Genomic DNA, 26,734 nt, shown 5'->3' with positions numbered 1-26,734 from the left:
GTTTTTGCACTTTTTTGTACACTATTCCTAGGTGCATTTATTTCTCTATTCGACAAGTATTAATGACAAAAGCAAATGCGTCAAAGTACGAGGAGGTTTGGTGGTACTTATCGGCTCTCCTGCCTCTGCTGGTCTCTGAAATTGGCGAACGCGGTCGAATCTGTGTACGAAAGCCATTGCTGCTGACTGCTGCTGCTCTTTTTCTCGCTCTGCACTTTGATCTTGTGAAGGTGTAGATGACAATGAGGATGTCTTTTGCCCGTGGTCTATCTTATAGCCTACCCTAGCCCTCGCCTTCATTTTCTGAGTCAGTCTTCTTCATCCCGTGACTCTGTCACTTTATCCGGTCAATCCATTCTAGCCTTTCTTTCTTATCGAGAGATTGTCTGTAATTCTTTTCAGACATTTTCATCCAATCTCTTGAGGGGGCATATCATTCTCATACTGGGGCAACTTTGTATCAGTTCATCTTATCTTCTTTGAAACAACACGACAAGTCGCATTGTCTCAAAGAGGGGCAAAATATAGACACCTAAAATTGTCCAGTCTAATTAAATAAATATTTTATTTATTTAATTATCTAAGCCTAATTCTTCTATTAATTAAATAAATCTTTATTTATTTAATTAATTCATTTATCCTCTTCTAGCCTTATTTCTCATTTAAATAAATACATTTATTTATTTAAATTATCCTTTTCCTAAATTAAATAAATATTTTATTTATTTAATTATCCCATTTCTTCTATTAATTAAATAAATTTTTATTTATTTAATTAATTCATTATCCTTTTCTACCTATGACACATGTCATTCATCTCTTAATTCATACACTACCTACCCCTTTCACTATTTTACTATTTCTTCTACCTACCCTCTAATCATAGCCGACCTCCTTTTTACACCTCTCAATCTTATCCCTCCATTTCATATTGTGTCTTCTATTTAAGGAGATGCCTTCTTCATTATCAAACCCTAATCAAGCATTCTAATGATCCTAAGGAGCTAACAACTTGATCAATTGGCTACACTACGATCCTACTTGCAACCACATTCCGTTCTTTGTTGAGCTCTTGTGCACATAAAAATCTGAGAGCAAATATATGAAGCAAGATCATTGGAGATAGGAAGAATGGAGATCAAAACCCTATTGGACATGTGATGGTATAATCTTTGTGATTTCATTTGATTTGCATTGTCTTAGGTAATCTTCATATGTTATGGTGGATCTTTGTTGTTGTTAGGCTAGGGTTTGGTGGTTGAATTCATTTAGCCTTTCAATATTGTTGTTATTGTTATCCATTTTCACCATACACAGTAGGTATACTAGCAATAGAAGTTGTCAAGAGAATAGAATGATTAACTTGAGTAGGAGGTTGTGTATAACCTAAGGTTTCGGCACAACTCTTCATAGGCATCACATTCAAATCCACAATGTGTGCAATACCACGCAAAATATCAATTCCATTCTTATCACTTTGAACCATACATTTTAGACCCTCAATTAATGAAAGAGCTTCACTATCACGGTATTCTTGAGACATCCATTGTCGAAAATCATCAAATTGGTTATCCAATTTTGAAAGTTGTTCTACAGAAACCTCATGGAGAGCTTCTTCATCATTAAGAGGATTAGAGGAATTACCCATGTCCTCGTTAAAAAGGCCATTCAAATTAGGTTCCATCTCCTCGGTAATTACACCTTGGAAAGACTTAATTCTAAGGCTTCATCTAACGGGAATAGTGTAAGTAGGACTTATTGTTGTAAAACTCATGCACTAGAGAGAGAGAGAGATTTTGAATTTTAGAGGTAGCAAATTTCAATAAAATCAGCCAATCTCCTAGATTTAAGCTGTTAAATGCAATCAGGACAATCTTCCGAAATTTCGGAAAAAATGTTGGGGACTGTGGCAAACAGAGTGCACATGGTCCTCGCAACTTTTTTCGAAATTTTCAGGGATGAGAGTTATGATGATTTTAAAGCTAATCTGAAAAAATTGAGTGATTTTACGATCTGTAGATAGGCCAAATTAAAGTTGCAATCTCAAAATTGAACCCTACCAAGATTGTTGAAAAATGTAAAATTTGAATTTTGAAAAAGAGGGGGAAATTGAAATTTTGAATTTTATGATTTTAGAGGGAGTGCTGAAAGCAATGCAAGTTTCGAAATTTAAAAGTTGACTCGATTTCATGCAAAATTTGAATTTGAAAGTGGAAATCAAAGTTGTTGCAATTAAACACTTAATTTCAAAAGTCACAAACTGCAAAAATTTGAATAAAGCACTGAAATTTTGAATGAATGCCAACACACTTTTCAGATTTAGGACTGTAAGAAACACAATTTTGATATGAATTTTAATTTCAACAATTTTTTAATGATTAGAAGCCTCAATCCAAGCAATCGCTAGACCAACTTTGACTTTAATTTTGAAAGTGTTAAAATTGATAAAATCAGCCAAAATTCTGGATTTTAGCAGAAAAATACAGTAAGATCTAGCTCCCGAAATTTCGGAAAAAATGTCGGGGATGATGGCGCTCGGGGTGCACACGGTCCTCGCAACTTTTTTCCAAATTTTTAGGGATGAAAGATATTGTGATTTTGTTGCGAAATCTAAAGTTACAGCCGATTTGGAGGTGTTTTGATTAGTGAAATTATCCGTCAAAGGTTGAATCAAGAAGGTCTTAAAAATTAGGGTTTTGAAATTTAACCACTTAATTTTCAGAATTAAAGCACAAATATGAATTAACAATTTGTAATAGAAGGGTAGATCTGAAACAAGCATTAACAATTAAACATTCCACAAGTTTAATTACTTAAAAGAAAATTTTAGGGTTTTTATGCAATCAACCTCTAAAATTTGCAAAAGATCAAACATGGAAATGTAATTAAGGAAACAAAATTTTTAGATCTAACCATGAATAATCAGAATGAGGATATTCACATCGGGTTCACCAAAATGTAAAGCGGAAAAATCGAACCCTAGTCGTTCTCCCCTCCCCAACTCCAAAGAGAGAGAAGGGAGAGTCACTAGGGTTGATGGTTTTCACTTAGGGGAGACTTTACATTCAAAAGAGGGGTTGAAACCCACAAGATCCAATCCCACACAATGCAGGATTGGATTCTAAATGAGTTTCAAGGGTTAAGACATCAAGGATACCCTCTTTTGTAAAATATAGATAGAATGATTGAACTAGGAATGTATGTAGAATAGGAAAGATTCGTTTATAAATAGAGATAGGGATATGGGATGAAGCCGCGGACCTAGAATTAGCAGTAAAATGTCGAGATGGTGTTGTTCTGCAAATTTGAGTGAAAGTTGACAGGATGATGGCGCCCGGCGTGCACACGGTCCTCCGAAAAATCCGCAAAACGAAGGGGGATCTGTTCGTCTCTGCACAAGGATTCCAGATCTTCAATTACAGCCGCGTACCTGCAACCTACACACAAAAAAGAGAGGACGATTGGGGGGTTAGGGATGAGGGGTTTGCCTTTAGGTCAAACCCCGGTTTTGGAATTAACCAAGAAATGAGAATGCTGTAAATGCAAATGTTTGTAATGTAAACAAGTACTGATACCTTGTTGTAAGAATGTTTGTATTCTTACATGCGAAGGTGTAATGTATGTAGTATGTTGTATGTTGTATGTGATCTCCTCTTCAATGGTTGAATCCTTGTCTTGAATGCAACACTTAGCCTTGAATGGAGACTTAGAATGCTCAATTGCTTGAAGGAATGCTTGAATGCTTGGATGTTTGAATGTTTGAATATCACTTTCGCATCTTGCCCGCATATGTTTTTTCTCTTTTTCGACCTCCTCAAATGGGAGAGGAAATGTAGTTTATATACTTGTCAATTAGGGCTGATAGACTGATTTTCCCGATCTTAGGCCAACCAGGAAACATTATTTTCCAATTTGCAAACTTAAAGACCCGAAGCCCCATAAGAGACCGGGCCCAAAATAGGGCCAAGGACCAGGGCACTGGGCGCCATGGTCCCACCTCCCGGGACAGCAGGGTGCAAGGAGGGATCAGGCCAGGGTGCTAAAAAATGCAGTTTTTAGTGTCATAAGCAAGTTTCGGGGTCTCTATTCAGGTTCAATGTTGCACCGCCATCGTGAAGACCCAAATGTAGTCGAAATTACAAGTGTCACAATTTTAGGACGCTACACCAATAATCTCCCCCTTTGGCATTGATGGCAACACTAGATGTGAAAAACATCCAAGTGCCAAGAAATGCCAAACAAGTCTCCCCCTATGGAAGACAACCAACAATCTCCCACAAAATGATATAGCAATGATGCTCTAAACCAAACTCCCCTAATTAATATATCTCTCCCTTATGTTTTTCACAAGAATAACTCTCCCCCTTTGACATCAATGCCAAAGATCTGACATAAATATCTAAGAAAAAATATAAATCCTTTGATTCTTACAACTGACTACTCCCCCTGAGTAGTAGCACCACCACATCAATCCGGAATGAGTAATAGCTCTAATAATGCATAGCGGACTGATGCCAATCACCATCACTCAAGTCTCTACCGGAGGGGCAAAAACCCACAATCTGTCTCTAAAGTACTCAAATGATTCTTTAGGCAAAGGTTTAGTGAAGATGTCTCCAATCTTCTCTTTAGTGTTCACATAAACCAGTTTGACTTCATTTTCTTCCACCTTCTCCTTCAAAAAGTTATACTTGATAGATATGTGCTTTTTCTTAGAATGAAATACTAGATTCTTTGATATATCAGTAGAAGTAGAGTTATCACAGTGAATAACTACCGGTTCATTAAAATCAACCTTTATATCCTTCAACATTCGCTTCATCCATAGAACTTATGTACAGTTAGTAGCAACAACAACATACTCAGCTTCAGTAGTAGATAAAGAAGTACATGACTATTTTTTGCTGATCCATGAAACAAGTTTCTTTCCAAGAAAGAAAGCTACATCAGATGTGCTCTTCCAGTCATCAACATCTCTAGCCCAATCTGCATCTATATATGCACATAATGTAAAGTCATCATTTTTAGGATAATACAAACCATATTCAATTGTTCCCTGCAAATACCTAAAAATCCTTTTGACTGCACTCTCATGATTTTCTCTAGGATCACTCTGATATCTTGATACAATACAAATTGCATTCATTATATCCGGTCTAGTCTGAGTCAGATATAACAAACCTCCAATCATAGACTTGTACCTTGTAGGATTTATCGGTTGAGATGCATCTTTCATTGTTAATTTCTCACTTGTAACCATCAGAGTACCAACCGGTTTAGAATTTTCCAACCCAAATTTCTTCAACAACTCTCTAGCATACTTAGTTTGACAGATGAAAATAACTTTATCAGTTTAAGTAATCTCCAAACCTAAGAAGAATTTCATCTCCCCAATCATAGACATCTCAAATTCATTCTTCATATTGTTAGAGAATTCCATACACAACTTATCTTCACCTCCAAAAATGATATCATCAACAAAGACCTCAGTAATCCATATGTCATCATCAGTGATCTTATAATATAAATTACTGGCAACATTATCTTAAGTGAAACCAAGCTTCAAAAGATATTTATCCCGTCTTGCATACCAAGCTCTAGGGGCTTGTTTCAATCCATATAAAGCTTTCTTTAACTTGCAAACCATGTTTTTGTCATTGGAAAGTGAAAATCCATCAGGTTGCTCAATATAAACTTTCTCTTCAAGATCTCCATTCATAAATTCACACTTAACATCCATCTGATCAACCTTGTAGTTCTTATGTGCAACATAAGCAAGAAATAATCTCACAACTTCAATCCTAGCTGTCGATGCAAAGGTTTCATCATAATCAATTCCTTCCTTTACAAATCAATCTATCTTTATTGCTCACAACTTGTCCATCTTCATTCAATTTATTCCTAAAAACCCATTTAGTTCCAATAAAATTCTTATTTTTAGGTCAGGGAACTAAAGTACATGTGTTATTCTTTTCTATCTGATCTAATTCTTCTTCCATAGCTTTCATCTAACATTCATCTTTACAAGATTCAATTACTGATGTTGATTCAACTTGAGAAATTAAACATACCTCATCAGCTGCCAACCTTCTTCTTGTCACCACTCCTTTGCTTTTGTCTCCAATTATTTTATCTTCTGAATGATTCAACCTTACATACCTAGGAGTCTTCTGATTTTCTGATCCTCTATCATGATCTTCACTTACTGTTGAATTTTTTGATACTGTTAGAGTAACCGGTTCAACATTTTATTCCGGTGTAGGTGCTACTGGTTCAGTTATGATCATTTCCAATGTCGGTTCTCTCTCATAAGTTCTGATTTGACTTCCGTTCTGCTCATCCACCTTGGCATTTGTGCTCTCCACAATTCTCTGCAATATTGTTTTGTAACATATATATGCTTTGATCTCATTAGAATAACCAAGAAATATTCCTTCATCACATCTAGGATCAAACTTTCCAATGGAATCATCTCTTTTGATATAGCATTTACTATCAAAGATTCTGAAATACTAACTTTCGGTGTATGACCAAACCATAACTCATAAGGTGTCTTACCGGTATCTCCTTTGATATGAAATGTGTTGAATGTATATACCGTCATGCTTACAGCTTCTCTCTAGTAGACATGAGGCATATTAGCTTCCATCATCATAGTTTTAGCTGCATCCAAGATAGTTTTGTTCTTCCTTTCCACAACTCCATTCTACTGAGGTGTCCGGGGTGCAGATAACTATCTCCTTATCCCATTCTTCTCACAATAGTTGTTAAATTCACCGGATGTGAATTCTCCACCCTTATTTGACCTTAAGCATTTAATCTTCAATCCTGTCTATGTCTCAACTTTAGCTTTAAAGATTTTAAACTTTTCAAATGCTTCGAACTTCTCCCTTAAAAAAGTAACCCACATTATTCTTGAATAGTCATCAATGATTAGCATGAAATATCTATCACCCTAAAAATATTTGATTCTAGTAGGACCACACAAATGAGTATGAATAAGATCAAGAACATCATTATATTTGTCTTGTATACTCTTAAAAGAAGTTTTGATTTGCTTTCCCATTTGACATTCCTTACATACCAGATTATAGGGCTTTACAATCTTAGGTATATCTCTATCTGCCTTAGTAGAACTGATATTCACAATGAAATCAAAATTCACATGACACAACCTCTTATGCCATAACCAACCCTCATCAATTTGTGCAATCAAATATGTTTTCTCGCTGGAGTTCAAATGAAAGATGTTACCTTTATTCTGTGTACCAGTTGCAATCTCCAATCCAGATCTGTTGATAATCTTGCATTTTCCATCCTTGAACTGTAACTGAAATCGCTTATCCACCAACTATCCTACACTCAAAAGATTATGCCTTAAACCTTCAACATAATAAACATTATCAGTGTTATGCCTACCATCCAATGATATAGTTCCTCTTCCTCCGATCATACATGCTTTGTCATCTCCAAATCTAACCAGTTCACCATCAAATTCTTGCAAAGATAAGAACTTCCTTTTATCTCCAATCATATGATGTGAACATCCACTATCAATCACCCATTCATCCTTGTCTTCAATTTTAGTAGCAAGAGCCTTCTCTTCAAGTATCAGATCATCTTTCTTTATAGCCAAAAATACCCATTCCTTTCCATTTCCAGATCCACTAGTAGAATCTTGTGCTAGTTCATCATCAGAATCAATCACACCTTCCTCGTCAACAACATAGCATGATTGTCTTTTTTCCCCTTGTACTTATGCTTGTTCTGATAATCATGGTTAGCCCAAAAAGATCTTCTATCTCTTTCTTCAAATCTTGAATTCCTTTCAGGACATCTAGATTCAAAAGGACCTATCTTATTACATGCAAATCATTTAAAAGGTGATTTTCCTTCATACTTACTTCCTATCGGTCCTTTAGGTACTCCTCTAGAAAATAAGGCTTCAAGTTGCTCAAACTCTTCATCTTCTTTCTTCATATCCTCTAGTTCCTTCTCATATAAATCTTTCCAATCACTCTTGCCAGTAGATGATGTAGATGCATGAAAAGCAGGTTCAAAATTTACAGCTCCAAAAGGTCCGAATTCCTCAAGTTCAAAAGAAGATAACTTCCCAACCAGGGTATCCCTATTTATAAAGGTGTTTTCCATCTAGTTCTTAGCTTATTAATTGTAACATCCTTCATCTTATAAGCTAGTGTCAAATCTCTCATTACTTTAGAAACTATTTCATCTTCGCTCAGAGATCCACCACAACATTGAATTCCCATAACAATCTCATTAACTCTTTCCATAAAAGCAATAATCCTTTCATCTTCTTCCATCTTTAGGTTCTCATACCTCACCCGATAACCATCAAGTTTAGAAATTTTAATAGTAGGGTCACCTTCAGTCAGAGTCTCCAATTTGTCCCATATAGCCTTTGTAGTTGACTTATCAGTTAGTCCCATTATTTGTTGATCAAAAAGTACACCCAAAAGGGCTTCTCTAGCTCTACAATTATTCTCAAGCTCCTTATCCAGGCCTACAAGAGGAGGATTTCTAGATGCCGAATAAAAAGGGGTAACACCATTCTCAATGATCTCCCAAATTTTCTTTCCAAGATATCTTAGATGAGTCTCCATCTGAATCTTCCATACCTTGTAATTTGTTCCATCAAGCCTAGGAATTTCTCTTCAAAAAACAATTGTAGATGTATTTGATGAACTTGAATTGTTAGATGCCATATGATCTTTCTCAAGCAGTTAAGCTTCTCCAGAGAGGACCAAGCTTTGATACCAATTGTTAGACATCTTAGATAACCAGAGGACAACTGAAAGGAGGGGGTGTGAATGAGTTGTCAACAAATTACACAACTTTAAGCATTCAAATCCTTATTATCGGAACACATAAACCCAATACCAGAATGCATAAACCAAATACCAGAATAACTAATATAACAATTAAACATATACATAAATAACCAAATAGTTAAAATCCATCCAAAACACATGACACCAAGATTTGTATGTGAAAAAAATGGTAAAGGAAAAAACCATGGTGGGAAGCCTACCCATAGTCAGATAATATTTTTGTAGTAAGTATGTGATTACAAAATGAGGGGCCTTCACATGTAGTAAGGCCAATAGCCTAGAGTGCATTTCTCATCACAAAAGGAGCCTCACTGACTACAAAATAAATCCAAACTACAATCTAGAAAGAAGAGTGAACTGCAAAGATAGAATCTCCTATGCCTGAGTATAGTTCCCGTTAAGCTCAGTACCAAAGGTCTTAAACCTCTCTTACCAACCCAATTCAATCACCTATGATTGACCAAAACTCCTGCATATGATTACAACATTATTCACATAGGTAATCGCACAACCATCCCATAACCATAATCCTATGATCTATAAAGAGATCTTACATCATATATATACCAACCCGGGACCTAAACAATTAGATCAGCCACCTAAAAGATAATACAATAAATTCATAATGTAAACCTGTAATCCAATGATCAACCAAGTTGGCCTAAGACCAAAACAACATAATCCAATCAATGAATCCATCTAGTAACACATCGTGATCACCCATCAACACATTACATAAGCCGGTCCATAACCTACCTAAATAACATAAAATAACAACGGACCTAAAGTAGGTCTCCATAAGCCAAATGCAACACCACTGATGAACTGGAACACAAACAAGATAACCATCAACATCCCAAAAGCCATCTACAAGCCGCACCAACACCACTTATCAAGTCCATCAAAATATCTTCAACAAAGTGTTGGCATTATGGATGAATTGATTATGTGTTGCATTGATGTTTTGTCATTGATGTCAACACTAGTTGTTATGGTTTATTACTGGCAAACAGGTTTTGGTTACCAGTAGAAGATCTAGTGTTACCAGCAGAAGAGACTATCTGTTGGACACTTTTAGCATGTTTGGATCTATGGAATGTGATTGGTTACATGTGGTACGTGCTTCTGGAGCATGTCTTGTTCAAATGGCATTGACTTGGTAATCAGATGCTATCATACACTCTGGTAAACCCTTATCAGCATTGGTTTAAGGTTTAACCGACATAGCTTTCACTGAGGAATCTTGACAGGATGCATAGTTGGTGTTGGTGCAACTTCTAGATGGAATTCAAGATACTGAAGATGTTCCATGATCATATTTCAACTGCTTGAAGATATTGCTTTAGCATGGTGGACCCAAAATAGGTCCAGTACCTATCTAGGTTATGGACCGGTATCATGATAAAATGTTCTCTACATGTTAGTGGGATGTTTCAGGATGTTCTATGTATTGGTTATTGTTGTTTTGGTCTTAAGCCGACATGGCATATCATTGTAATGTGGATTTATGTAATGATCTTATTGTAATATCTTTTAGGTGGCCAACCTAATTGGTTTAGGCCTTAGGGTTGGTATAAAATGATGTAAGATCTCATTGTAGATTGTGTTATGGGAATGTAATAAGTGTCATAGTCTTGGAATACAATATCATATGTGAAGGAGATTTGGTTGATCATAGGTGATCAAATTGAGATTATAGAAGAGGTCAAAGGCCTCTAGTATTGAGCTTAATTGGGACTATAATCAGTCATGGTAGATGATTTCTCTGGCATTTCACTCTATTGGATTGTTGTCCATTTAGCTTGAGATGGTTGTAGCCTCTTTGTAGTCAGTGAGACTCTTTTGTAATGAGCAGTACACTCTAGGCAGTGTTCCTTCCTGCATGTGCAGGCCCCTCATTGTAACACATACTTTTTGTAGAAGTATCATCTGATTGTGGGCAAGCTTCCCACTGTGGTTTTTCCCTTTCCAGGTTTTCCACATACAAATCATGGTGTTATGTGGTATGATTTCTTTGCATTGATTATCTATTTAAGTGTAAAGTTATATTGTTTACCAGTATCTATTTTTTCCCTACCGGTACTTAATCTGGTTAAAGGTTATTAAGTGGATTAAATGATATAATCTATTAACAACTGATTCACCCCCCCCCCCCCCCCCACCCCGCCCCCCCCTCAATTGTTCACCGATTATCCTAACAATTGGTATTAGAGCTTTGGTCCTCTTTTGCAGAAGTTTAACCGCTTGAGGTAGATCCTATGGCAGCTAACACTTCAAATCCACTGGCAACTATTTTCAGAAGAGAAATCCCTAAGCTTTATGGAACAAATTATGGGATATGAAAAATTCGAATGGAGACTCATCTTAGATATCTTGGCAAAGAATTTGGGAGATCATTGAGAAAGGATACACACCTTATGATTCGACATTTGGCAATCCTGCTCTTGCAGACTTGGATAAGAATATTGAAAATGATTGCAGAGCTAGAGAAGCCCTCTTGTGTGCACTTACTGATCAACAGATCATGTGATTGACTGATAAATCATCGACAAAGGTTATGTGGGATAAATTACAAACTCTGAATGAAGGTGATCATACTATCAAAATTGTTAAACTTTATGGCTACCAGGTAAGATATGAAAACTTGAAGATGGAAGATACTGAAAGAATTGTTGTGTTTATGGAAAGAGTAAATGAGATTGTTATGGGAATTTAATATTGTGGAGGATTTCTAAGTGAAGATGAAATAGTTTCCAAAGTCTTGTGAGCCCTTCCACTGGCTTACAAGATGAAGGAAACTGCAATTAATGAGTTGAGAACAATGGCAAACTCTTCAGTTAACACAGACATTTTGATTGGGAAATTATCTGCTTTTGAGCTTGAAGAATTTGGATCTTCTTGAGTTGTAAAGTCTGAACCATTTTTTCATGCATCATCATCATCATCTACCGGCAAAAGTGATTGGAAAGTCTTATATGCAAAATAATTGGAAGACATGAGGAAAGAAGATGAAGAATTTGAGCAACTTGAAGCCTTATTTGCTAGAAGAGTACCTAAAGGTACAACATGAAGTAAGTACGAAGGAAAAACACCTTTTAAATATTTTTCATGTAATAAGATTGGTCATTTTGTATCTAGATGTCCTGAAAGGAATGCAAGGTTTGAGGAAAGATTTAAGAAATCATTTAAGCCTAACCAGAACATATATAGATTCAATAAAAGCAAACAATGTTACATAGCTGATGAGGAAGGAGTAATTGATGACTCTGGAGATGAACTGACAGAAGACTCTGCTAGTGGATCCGGCAATGGAAAAGAATGGGTGTTCTATGCTTTAAAAGAAGATGAACCAAAATCGGCTATCGTAAATGAAGAAAAGGATGAATGGGAAATTGATAGTGGATGCTCACATCATATGACTAGAGATAAAGGGAAATTTTTGTCCGTGCAAGAATACAATGGTGGTCAAGTCAGATTTGGAGATGACAAAGCATGTATGATCAAAGGTACAGGTATTATTTCTCTAGATGGTAAGCATAATACTGATAATGTCTATTATGTATAATGTTTAAAGCATAATCATTTGAGTGTTGGTCAATTGGTGGACAAGGGTTTCCAACTTCAATTTAAAGATAGAAAATGCAAAATCATTAACAAGACTAGTTTGGAGATTTCAATCGGTATTCAGACTGGAGGTAATATCTTTAACTTGAACACTGGTAATAAGACATGTTTTATTGTTCATATTGATGAGAGTTGGTTACGGCATAAGAGGTTGTGTCATGTTAATTTTGATTGTATTGTTAAGATTGTTGGCATTATGTGAACCGACATGAGCCTTATGTGAATGTGAACCGGCATGAAGACATAATGATATTGTATGTTGTCATTGATGTCAATATGAGACATAGTGTGAACCAACACATGTGATAAGTGAAGAAAGAGGTACCAACATTTGTGTGAACCGGTATATGCCAAAGTGAAGTGACACATTTGTTCAAGGTGAACCGACATGCAGTTATGGGAACCAGCACATGGAAGCACTATATGACTACCGGTTGGTAAGGCAGCTTCCACTTCGGGGTTTCTGGTTGGAATATCTCAAGTCTGTGTGACTCAATCGGTGATCTTTGTGTGATGAGTTAGCAGTATGATGGAGGACAGATCATGTTGCCATGTAAGCTCTGTGCGTGTGAAGGATCTTGCATGAAGAAGACTATTCCTATCTACCTCAGGAATGTGTGAAGTCTATCAAATGGTGATAATGCGTGATGGGTTATTAGCCGCCATGAAAATGGTGGATAATGGACGATGGAGAATGTCTTGAGATCGACTCAAGACTGGTGCATTTAATGCAGTATGATTCAACGGTCAAGATCGAACCGTTTGAATTGCTCAACCTAACAGGTTTAGGGTTTAGGGTTTTTGCTACCAACCTGTATGTTCCCTATAAGGTTGATGCTAGGTTTTTGTTTGAGTTTGTTGGCAAAAGTTGTGAGTGTGTATCCAAGGGAAGTGATACGTGATTCTTGCTAGACCAAAGGAGAGAAGAGATGCTTGCAAAGTGAATGTGCAGAAGGTGAAGAGGAGCCAAAATGGATCTACATTAGCATTGAGTGCTGTCAACAGATCATTGTAATACCTATTGATCTCCAACCACTTCAACAGTTGTAAAATCTCCTAACAGGGTAGCCTTAATTGGCTTGATTCAAAATCCCTTAAATCAGGTGGTCCTAACCAGCTTGTTTCAAATCCCTTAACCGGGTAACTCAAATCTAATGAGTTCTGAGAAGCTAGAGAAGCTTAGGAGATCCTTTCAACTATTGAGTTCTTAAAATCCTCTAACAAGGTGACCCTACCGGGTTTAACCCTTAACCAGGTGATCCCTAACAGGATCGGTTCCTACCAGAACCTATTGTAATGTTCTTAACTGGACAAGGCTCCTAACAGAGTAGACTTCTAAAGAGTTCAAAAGGAAAGCTTGTGGGTATTCATCCCCACCGTGGTTTTTCCCAGTTGGTTTTCCACGTGAAAAAATATGTGTGTCATGTGAAATGCTTTTGTCTTGTGACGCTTTGTTTTATCTATTATGCACATGAAGGTTCTATGTTTTATGCCTGTCTATAAAACATATTGAACTCACTGTTGTGAAGATTTGATGGTTAAGTCTACTAGTTCACGCATGTGAATATTATGATAATGTGGTATTGAGCTAAGAGAAAAGCTTATTGAGTGACTGGTTCATGACTGATTGAGCTATACTGGATGTTACTGGTTGCACTCTGTTTTACCGGTATCTCTGTTTATCATTCATTTGGAGTGTTTGTTGTCAAACTGGTTTTGGACTATATTTGTGTTTGTACTGATTCACCCCCCACTCTTAGTACTAGTTTGGTACTAGTGGTTCATCATTGAGTTATCAAAGATCAGTTCAACTAACCCAGTTAGAGATATACCTAAGATTATGAAGCCTCATAATCCGATATGTAAGGAATGTCAATTGGGAAAGAAAGTTAGAAGTTCTTTTAAGAGCATACATGATAAATCTAATGATGTACTTGATTTGATTTACACTGACTTATGTGATCCAGCAAGGACTAGAAGATTTCAAGGTGATAGGTATTTCATGTTGATTATTGATGACTATTCTAGGATGATGTGGGTGAATTTTCTTAAGGAGAAGTTTGAAGCCTTTGAGAAATTAAAGATCTTTAAACCAAAGGTTGAAACAAAAACTGGATTGAAAATCAAATGTCTAAGATCAGATCATGGCGGTGAGTTCACTTCTCATGAATTTAACAGTTACTATGAGACAAATGGCATTAGGAGACAGTTATCTGCACCTTGGACTCCTCAGCAAAATGGAGTGGTGGAAAGAAAGAACAAAACCATTTTGGATGCAGCAAGATCTATGATGATGGAAGCCAAATTGCCTCATATCTACTGGAGAGAAGCAGTGAGTATAACAGTCTACACAGTCAACAGAGTTCACATCAAAGGTGAAACCGGTAAGACCCCTTATGAATTATGGTTTGGACATACACCTACTATTAAATATTTTAGAATTTTTGGAAGTAAATGCTATATCAAAAGAGATGATTCAATTGGAAAGTTTGATCCTAGATGTGATGAAGGGATATTTCTTGGTTATTCAATTCAAAGCAAAGCATACAAATGTTATAACAAAAGTGCAGAAAATTATGGAGAGTGCTAATGTGAAAGTGGATGAGCAATACAAAAATCAATCTATATCATATGATAGGGAACCGACAGTGGAAATGATCATAACTGAACCGACAATGCCTCAACTGGTACAGGAAACTGAGACAGTTACATTGACACAAAAAAAAAATTTAACTGTGACTGATGATCAGAGTAGTGAACCTAAAGTTTAGAAGAAACCAAGGTATGTAAGATTAAATCATTCTGAAGATCAAATTATTGGAGATAGGAACAAGGGAGTTACGACAAGAAAAAGATTGGCAAATGAAGAGGTATGTCTTATTTCTCAAGTTGAAACGACAACTATTATTGAAGCTTGTAAGGATAAACATTGGTTAAAGGCTATGGAAGATGAATTAGATCAGATAGAGAAGAATGAAACTTGGACTTTAGTTCCCCAGCCTAAAAATAAGAATGTTATTGGAACTAAATGGGTTCTTAGGAATAAACTGAATGAGGATGGTCAAGTTGTAAGAAACAAGGCTAGATTGGTTTGTAAAGGATATTCTCAAATGGAAGGAATTGATTATGGTGATACATTTGCACCTATAGCTAGAATTGAAGTTGTTAGACTATTTCTTGCCTATGCAGCTTATAAGAACTATAAGGTTTATCAAATGGATGTTAAATGTACATTTTTGAATGGTGAACTTGAGGAAGAAGTATACATTAAGAAACTTGATGGATTTTTACTGACAGATGATAAAGATATGGTTTGCAGGTTGAAGAAAGTTTTAGATGGATTGAAACAAGCTCCTAGAGCTTGGTATGCAAGGTTGGATAAATATCTTATGAAGCTTGGTTTTACTAAAGGCAGTGCTGATAGTAATTTATATTATAAGATCACTGATAATGATATTCTAATTATTGAAGTATTTGTTGGTGATATTATTTTTGGAGGAGAAGATAAATTGTGCATGGAATTTGCTAACAATATGAAGAATGAATTTGAAATGTCCATGATTGGTGAAATGAGATTTTTCTTAGGTTTGCAGATTACTCAACTGACAAAGGCATTTTTGAATGGTGAACTTGAGGGACAAGGTAGAAGCGAAGGAAGTCAAATTGGTTTATGTGAACACTAAAGAACAAATTGCAGACATATTTACTAAACTCTTGTCTAAGGAATCATTTGAGTGCTTGAGAGACAGGTTAGGGGTTTCAGCCCCTCTGATAGAGACTTGATTGATGTAGTTTGTCATCAGTTCGACATGCATTATCAGAGATATTATTCATTGTGACACTGATGAGTGGTGCTACTACTCAGGGGGAGTAGTCAGCTTTGAGATTTAGAGGTTTATACTCTTGCTTTGATATTTTTGTCAGATTTTTGGCATTGATGTCAAAGCAGGAGTGATAGTGATGTAAAAAATAAATTTAGAGATATGATTCATAGGGGGAGAGTTATTGATATTCAGGAGATTGTTGGTTGTCTTCCACAGGGGGAGACTTGTTTGGCATTTCTTGGCACTTAGATTTTTTTCACATTTAGTGTTGCCATCAATGCCAAAGGGAAGGATTGTTGGCATTATGGATGAATTGATTATGTGTTGCATTGATATTTTGTCATTGATGTCAACACTAGTTGTTATGGTTGGTTACCGACATACAGGTTTTGGTTACCAGTAGAAGATCTAGTGTTACCGACATAAGAGACTATCTATTGAACACTTCCAGCATGTTCGGATCTATGGAATGTGATTGGTTACATGTGGTACATTCTTCTAGAGAATGTCTTGGTTAGATGGCATTCACTTGGTAATCAGATGCTATCATACACTCTGGTAAACCCTTACCGACACTGGTTGAAGGTTTAGCTGATAAAGCTTTCACTGAGGAATCTTGATAGGATGCATAATTGGTGTTGGTGCAACTTCTAGATGGATTTCAAGATGCTGAAGATGTTCTATGATCACGCTTCAACTGCTTGAAGACACTTCTTTGGAGTGGTAGACCCATAATAGGTCTAGTACCTATCTAGGTTATGGGCCGGTACCATGATAACATGTTCTTTACACATTACTAAGATGTTTTGGGATGTTCTATGGATTGGTTATTATTGTTTTGGTCTTAAGCCGACATGGCATATCATTGTAATATGTATTTATGTAATGATCTTATTGTAATATCTTTTATGTGGCTGACCTAATTGGTTTAGGCCTTAGGGTTGGTATAGAATGATGTAAGATCTCATTGTAGATTATGTTATGGGAATGTAATAAGTGTCATGGTCTTGGAATGCAATATCATATGCAAAGGACATTTGGTCGATCATAGGTGATCGAATTGGGATTAAGGAAGAGGTCAAGGCCTCTGGTATTGAGCTTAACCAGGACTGTAATCAAGTATGGTAGATGCTATCTCTGCTAGTTCACTCTATTGGATTGTTGTCCATTTATCTTGAGATGGTTGTAGGCTCTCTGTAGTCAGTGAGACTCTTTTGTAATGAGCAGTATGCTCTAGGCAGTGTACCTTCCTACATGTGCAAGCCCCTCATTGTAACACATACTTTATACAAAAGTATCATCTGACTGTGGGTAAGCTTCCCACTGTAGTTTTTCCCTTTCTGGGTTTTCCATGTACAAATCATGGTGTTATATGGTATGACTGCTTTGCATTGATTATCTATTTAATTGTTAAGTTGTATTGTTTACCAGTATCTATTTCTTCCCTACTAGTACTTAATCTGGTTAAAGGTTATTAAGTGGATTAAATGATCTAATTTGTTAATAACTGATTCACCCCCCTCTTAGTTGTTCACCGGTTATCCTAACACAAAGCTCTACTGGTAAAACCCTTACCAGTGACCAAAAGGCTTACTAGAACAAATGATAGTATCCGAGTCATCAAATCCTGAACCAACTGATCGTGATACGCATCTGAATAGCATGAATGATAGATCCAAATAAATTCCACAAACCAAAGCATACCAGAGCATACCTGATCAATATCATAATCCAATCACTATATTAGAACCAACCAAAACAATTGGTGTTGCCATCAATGACAAAACATAAATGCAACACATAATCAATTCCTCCAAATTGCCAACACTTGGATGCATCAATTTGATGGGACACAATGTAGGGTATGTAGTGATGATGAACTAGATAGGGAGGGTGAGGGGGGGTGTCGATATTAGATAAAATGTATGAAGAACCAAGGAACCATGCCTATGGAAGAGAATCAAAATGAAATGAAATGGATGGATCATGTGCTTTTCATAGTGCTTTCTTTCATCATTGAGCTTCTTTGGCACTAATCTTGACTAAGGTATCGAAAACCAAGGTTGAGCCTCATACCTGTAAACAAACAGATTATAGACAAGGAATATTCCCCTCCATTCTAGTTCACACATTGATGGTCGAGGTATACGTTGTAGTCAATAAGCTATAGTGATCCATGACTGTATTTTTCCATAGGATCTCATAGCTTTATAAACTTCCCATGTAGACACCATTAGTATTTATTCTAGAACCTCATTGGAATAATTCACAGACATAAAACAAAGAAATGATACCATGAACCATCTTGGCTACTCTAATCACTTATGGATATCCTTGAGTAGCATAGGAACATGATATAAATCACTAAAAGACAAAAAGTACTATCAACAGTCAAACAACCAAAGAATCTTCTTGCCAAAAGATGTGTCATCATGTCTGGGTTTTTAAGGAAGGATGCATCCTTGTTAAGACATTTGTTTGATGTTTAGCCTTGGCAGTGGACGGTTCGTGTACTAATTGATAGTTTGTCTTGTTTGACTATTTGATTTGTAGGCTCGAATTGTTTTTCATGTTTGATCGAATGTTTTTTGTAAACAAGAATCAGTTTATTGCAAAGTTTTCGATTGGTTTTTGTGATGTTTTTGGATTTTCTAGTTTTGTATAGTTTTTCCAATGTTTTTTATTTTTTCTAGTTTTTCCAATGTTTTTGGTTAATTTTAGGACTTTTTTAAAATATTTTTTGATTATTTCATAATAGTTTTTCAAATGTTTTTGATTCTATGTATAATAAAGTAGTTCTACGAACCAATGATATTCAGGATCCATGCCCATCGTAATGTCAAGGAAGTTGCTCCCAGTTAGGTGTAGGTGCTAAGTGCGATGGTGGGATTATAGGACAAAGATTAATGATATATCAATATCAAGCCATGGCAAGTACAAAATGTTGTGGATGAATGAAAGGATTTGATCAATGAATCTAAAAGATTGTGGATCAAAGCCTTTACATATGGCACCTGTTTGCCAGGTTTTTACCATCAAACTTCTCCAAGGTGCCACCTGAGTGGTTTTCATCATTTGGACAAATGATTTCTCTTTACTATTTTATTGTTTTTCAATTTTTTTTGTACTTTTTTTTAAGGACTTTTTCTGAATGTTTTTTGATATTTTTAAACTACGTTTGAGCTTGATGCTTTAAACAACTATGTATGGAACTTCTTGAGATGCATGTTGTTTATTGGATCTGATAGTGGCTCTCCTTCTGAAGTAGCTAATTGATATTCCCCTAACCCAAAGACTGTAGTAATTACATAGGGACCTAGCCAATTTGATTCAAATTTGCCTCTATGTTCCCTATTTGGTTGGTTGCAAGGATTTTCTTTGAGAACAAGATCACCAACTTCAAATGTTCTATGCTTGACTCTATTATTGTAGCTTCTTCTCATGCATTGTTGATATGCTTTAAGGTGATTGAAGGTGGATTGTTGCTTCTCATCTGACAATTCCAAGTCTTGAAGATGTGAGACCTGGCATTCCTTGTCATCAATTAGATTGTGCAGTGATACTCGTAAGGATGGTAACTTGAACTCAATAGGTAAGATAGTTGCTTCTCCATAAATAAGTGAATATGGTGTTGTGCCTGTAGGGGTTCAAATTCTAGTTTGATACGCCCATAATGTAGGATTTAGATGGATGTGCAATTCATGACCAACATGACTAACTGTTTTCTTTAGTATTCTTAGGATACTCTTGTTTGAATCTTTCACTTGACTATTTCTTTGTGGATAGTATGAGGTGGAGAAGCGGTGCTAGTTATGAAAATTTTCATAAAGTTCATGAACATCCTGGTTTTTGAATAGAAGATCATTATCTGTGACAATGGACATGGGAACATCGTATTGGCATATGATGTAGTTTAGTATGAAGGACATAATTTTCTTGCTGGTGACTTGTGTTAATATAACGACTTCAATCCATTTGGTAAAGTACTCAATGGAGTGATAATGAATTTATGGCCACCTAATGATAATGGATTTATCTTACCCACAAGGTTGAGTCCCCATTGACATAAAGGCCATGGGGTTGCAATAGGTTGTAGTTCATGTGTTGGTGCATGTATCAGGTCTCTGTGAACTTGGCATTTCTTGCACTTTCTGACAAAATAATAAGTCTTTCTCCATTGTAGGCTAGTAGTATGCCTTTTAGCCAAGGAAGGGTTGCTAGAGTGAGCTTTGTAAATACCTTCATGTACCTCTTGTAAAGATCTTGTCACCTCTCCTTGCTCTAAATATCATAGGAGAGTACCATCAAGACCTCATCGGTATAGGGTATTTGCGATGATTATGTATCAGGATGATTGGTGTATGAAGGTCTTACATTGGTTATTAGATAGGTTTGGTGGATATATTTGATGGTGAAGGTAAGCGTAGAATTCACCATACCAAGGGGAGTTGGGACCAACAATTTGACATACCATTTTAGATTTCGGGATATCATAAGCGGGGATCCATAACCATTATACTAAGAACTCGTAGCATGTAGAATTGTGTGGTAGATCCAGGAGAGAGGATATCATAGCCATTGTATCTGTAGCTCTATTTTATTCCCTTGGAATTTTCTCAAAAGTGATAGTTGTCAATATTGGCTTGAAACTATCAACCATACATTTATAAGGCATGAACTTTTCATCTTTGGTTTTGTAGTCATCATTGACTTGTCATATCACCAGTTGAGAGTCATCATAGACTTGTAGGTCCTTTAGGTTCCATTGTATAGCCATGTTGAGTCCTATGATCAAGGCTTCATACTCTACAATGTTGTGTTGTATATGGAAATGCTATCCTATATGACTTTGGGATGTTGTCACCTTGAGGAGTGATGAAGAGAATGTCTGCTCTTGAACCATATCGAGTGTATGATCCCTCAAAGAAGAGCTTTCATTGTTGTGTAGGTGTTACCATGAATATTGCTTCATCATGAAAGCTTGATATGAGTGGGTGATTACCTTCCATGGGAGCTTCTGCCAGTTGATCTTCTATTACCTATCCTTTGATTGCCTTGCGGTCCACATTGTGAATATCGAATTCACTTAGGATCATGACCCACTTTACCAATCAACCAGTTATCATTTCTTTACTTAATAAATATTTCAGAGGTTTGATCTTTGCAATGAGCTTTTTTTTGTGTCAATATATAGTATCTTAGCTTGAGTGAGGCTAAGATGACTGCAAGGCATGCATGCTCAATAGGGGTATAGTTGAGTTCATACCCTAGCAATGTTCTAGAGATATAATAGACTGCATATTCCTTTCCTTCTGAATCATGTTGTGCTAGTAGTACCCCTAAGGCAGTAGCAATGGTTGATATTTAATAATAAGGGCCTATCTAGAGCTATTGGTATTAACAAGGTGGTGTCATTAAGTGGTCTTTCAACTGCTGAAATTCTTGTTGGCATTTTTCATCCCATTTGAACTGAATATTTTTATGTAGAAGATGTGTGAATGAACGACATTTATCAGCCAATTGAGAAATGAACCGACAAATGGATTGTAGCCTCCCTTGCAATTTTATTAGATGACTGATGTTCTTTGGAGGTGGCATTACAAGGATTGCCTTTACCTTTTCAGGATCAACTTCAATTCCTTTATCTGAGATAATGTATCCTAAGAGCTTCCCGGAGGTTACTCCAAAGACACATTTCTTTGGGTTCAAACAAACCTTGTATTGTTCTAGACTTTAGAAGAACTTGTCTAGGACCGCCAGGTGATTCTCTCTTATTAAGGACTTTGCTAGGAGATCATCCACATACTCTTCTATCAAACTATGCATCATGTCATGAAAGATAGCGGTCATTGATTGTTCATATGTAGCTCCAACATTTTTTAGGCCGAATGGCATCATGTTCCAATAATACGTGCCCCATGGATAAGTGAATGTTATTTTATGTTGATCCGCAGGTACTATCTTGATCTGGTTATACCTAGAAAATCCATCCATGAGTGAGAGCATTGCATGTCCAACAATTATATCTGTACTTAGGGGTAAATTAAGTGTAAATTGCATAATCAGATATCAAAGAGCAAATCACAACTCTAATCTAATCAATATTACTCCTAAATGACAATAGAATTATGCAACATCAATTGAATTGAAAGAATGATCTATGTAAAACTCCCTCAATTGAAATAGCAAGGCTTCCATTGCTCTTCTCCATTGTTGTTGATGTAGAAGGCTCTCAAGTATTGCACTTGATTTCTTGCATAAGATGGCCAACAATTTTGAAGACTCTGATTCTGTGATTCTCCTTGGAATTGAGAAAATAATGTTGAATTTATAGATTTTCAACACAAAGGGGGTGAGAAATAGAACTCAAGTGTTGATTGGGAGACAACTAATTTAGATTGATCAGTTAACATAGTTGATTGATTTGTTAACTAAGATTGATTGGCTTGTTAACTCATTTGATTGAGTAATCAACTAGATTGATTGGAGATTGAACTGACTAGATGGATTAGTAAACTCATTTGATTGATTAGTGAACTGATTAGATGGATTAGTAAACTCATTTGATTGATTAGTCATAAAAAAACCGATTTTGAGTTAAAAATGATGATTGTTGAGTTAATTGATTAGACAACTGATTTGATCAATTAGTTCTGATTTAGCATGTGTTGTAGGAATTTGAAATTGAATTTGATTTTCATTTTCAATTTGGATTTGAATTTGGTCATTTGAATGTTGAAATGCACAAGAAATTAACTAAAATTCAGATTTGGTGAAATGTGAATTTGATGATTTGGAATTAGGTGAAATTAATTGAAATTCAAATTTGGGGAAATTTGAAATGAAATTAGATGAAATTAATTGGAACTATAATTTGGGGAATTGGAGGAATTTAACTAATTAATTTAAATAATTTAAATGAAATTTAAACTTAGGAGATTGAATTAATTAAATAATAAAGATTATTTAACTAAGGAAAATATCATAATTAATTAAATAACTGATATTTAATTAATAATTGAGATATGGTTAACTGATTAAAATGATTTGAGAATAGAAAAAAAATAATTAGAAGTGTTGAAGGACGATGACTAGAAGAAATAGTTAGTTTAATCAAATAATTAAAGAATTACTTAATTAAATAGACGAATAATTAGTGTAGAATTAATGAGACTTTTTTAGGTGTCTACATTTTCCCCTCTTTGAGACAATGTTGAAACGACGTTGTTTCAAAGAAAATGAAAATGTTTTCCCCAGTATGCCTCGGTGACGCTAGGGTATAAATATGCCCCCTCAGAAAAAGTGGTTGGAAAATTGCGGAACGAAGACCAGTTTTTTAGAAATCTGCTAGATAGTGATAATATGAAGTTTGAAATGTTTTCGATCTCGTTTGCTATGTTTACAACTGCGTTGAAGTTGGAGGGGTCCACAGGTGTTATGTTGAGAAAAACCCTAATTTTGAGCTTTATAAATTGAAGATTGGTGTTGATTTGAGCTCATTTGCACTATTTTGTTTTGCAAGAAGTCCTTAAAGATATTAGTGCTTTCAGCGTCCTTGGAGCAAAATGGTAGGTCATAGAGTGAGGGTGCATTTATCCGAGTGAGTGCGGTCTTATCAGAGACCTCCTGGCACTGGTGGTATGGTGAGTTGCATGATTTTTTTGCTCGTTTATGTCTATTTTTTCTAAAATTTCAATCGTTTCGTGATATGTAATTTTCCTCGAATTTCACAATTGATAGTTGATTTTGCTGCAATTGATATAATTATCTCGCAATTAATGTCAATATACTACATTTGATATTTTACATCGCAAATGCTACAAGGATGGTGCATTTGATAGTTTTTCTTCGCAATTGATAATTGTGTTTCACATTTGCTAGAATTGATTCGCATTTTCAATAAGTATGTCGCATTTGATAGTTTTACTTCGCAGTTGCTATAAGTATGCTACATTTGATAAGTAAATACAATTTTTCCTTATGCGTCCTGACAATTTGATGATGTAACTAACTCATTTGTATGTTTTCCAAATACAGGTGCATTATCCAGTAGTGCTTGCTAGACATACGAGGCTAGATGGTCTTGATCGACGTCATGAGTTGGATCCAAAGGATACCGCTTTGTTATGATAGGTTGGATTGTATTATATAGCACATTTGCCTGAGGTTAAGACCAACATGGCCATGATTACTGCTTTGATTGAGAGGTGGCATTCACAGACATGCTCTTTTCATCTACCGATAGGTGAGGCATCCATCATACTTGAGGATGTGTGGCATATCTTACACATTCTGATATTTGGTACACGAGTTACTTTTGATCATCATGATGGTGTTTCTTCTTTGTATACATTGTTTGAGTGTGAGGAGTAGGATCTACATATCCATGGTCATTACAAGATTTGTTGGGATGATTTTGATTATGATGATCTCACTGTTGTGCTTTCTTGCACTGTTTCTGAATTATTGATTCCTGATAGATGTACCCATGGTTTTCCTTTTGGATGGGGATGCGTCATACATGATATGATTATTGACAGATGTGTGTTTTCTTGGGGTCCTTATCTTCTTGCCACTTTGTATCATCAGATGCATGGGATTGCTTACTTGCAATAGAAATCAGTTGGATGTGGAATTACTTTGCTCCAACCATGGGCTTGGGAGCACATAGCTATCTTTCATCCTGCATTACATAATGATTTAGAGCCAGATCAACCATATAGTTTCAGGTACACTATTGGTGTGAGACATAGGGCATCGGGTAACATCTTATATTAGTGTCATCAGATTGATATCTTACAATATTTCTCATAGAGACCTTATCTTACTTGCCCTAGTTGGATTGATGATGCTCAACATCTTCCTTTTTGTCGACAACAAAGATATCTTATTGGTCGAGACGTGGGTGGTCACAGGGTTATTGGCATGCATCTTCTTGGTGGTGTACTCAGACAGTTCAGGGAGGTATAGGGTATTCCGAATGTGACAACTTATTTTGCTCGCACTACTCGAGAGGTTGGTGATTGGGGTGCTTGCATGCAACCTCATGTTGCTATTTCTGAGTTTGATGCTCTTGCTCCTATTTTGTGGGGATTGCATGTTAGGGTAGTGGATCCAAGGTTCACAACATAGTATAGTGTATGGTGGATACAACACAGGCCTATACCTTTGATAGATTTGACAATTTTGATTGGTGCTTAGTAGATTAGACATGGCAATGGTCCCAGGGGGAGAGGGAGAGGTGGAGGAGGTAGAGTTGGAGGAGGTAGAGGTGGAGGAGGTAGGGGTGGAGGAGGTATAGGTCTGATAGAAACAATTGCAAAGTAGGTGGATAGTGGAGAGGAGGATGTGGATATTAGTGGAGAGACTGCATCTATGAGCAATTCTACTGAGGCTGATGAGTCAGGATCAGGCTCATCAAGCAGTGATGGAGATGAGGGTAGGGATGACAGACATGATGTGGAGAAGCCACATGCTACAACGTCTATAGGTGTGTAGAGAGGAGATGAGGAGGGATTAAGAGATTGAGTTAGGCATTTAGAGGACTTGGTCACTACTTTGCGGCAACAACGGATGGAGGATAGAGATCAGTACAGGCAGGCGATGGAGGAGTTGATTGCAAAGATGGATCATCTATAGAGGGAGAGGGATGAGGTAGTTAGGAGAGCTTAGATCACAATGGATGCATATGATTAGTTATTTGGGCTGGTGACAGAGGCATGTAGCCAGCAGATAGATATTTTGTTGCTGCACATGAGGCTATTTATTATCGGTAGGCTTATGAGAGAGCTATTCCTGAGGGTTAGAGGGAGCCTAGTTTTAGTGCTTTTATGGGGATACGATCGAGTCAGTATACCTCTCGACAGACTAGTAGTGGAGGAGTGATTAGTCCACCTAGGGCGTCATCGGGATAGGCTGGAGTTAGGCGTAATGCACCTACTGATAGAGGCAGCATAGGTTGATAGATTGGATATTGATGTTGATATTGTAGATATAATGTATTTTGACACATTTCTATATGATATACGATATGCATTCGTGATGAGCTATTTGATGATGAGCTTCATGGTATAATGTTTCTTTATTGTGTGCTATGCTATTGTGATGATGAATGCAATGTGAATGTGGTATTATACAATGATTTTATGTAGCTTTATGTTTTGTTTAATTAAAAATAGGTTTTTGAAAGGAACCCGAAACCTTGTTACATGGTAGGAGAAAGATAAAGCATTCAAGAGGCATAAAACAATAGTGCCTGATCACCTATAGAACAGTTCCTAGTCAAAACAAAAAAGGAATACAAGACAAAGGGAGCAACTAGACAGCCAAAGGAAAGCACAAAGATAGCACAAAGACAACACAAGAACAGCTAAATGTTTTTCATGAGTTCTTCAACATGAACCACCATTTGCTTCATATTGATCGCATAATTTT

The sequence above is a fragment of the Cryptomeria japonica genome, chromosome 10 (genome assembly GCF_030272615.1).
Source record: "Cryptomeria japonica chromosome 10, Sugi_1.0, whole genome shotgun sequence".
Classification (NCBI taxonomy): domain Eukaryota; kingdom Viridiplantae; phylum Streptophyta; class Pinopsida; order Cupressales; family Cupressaceae; genus Cryptomeria; species Cryptomeria japonica.
This window is presented reverse-complemented; position numbering follows the sequence as displayed.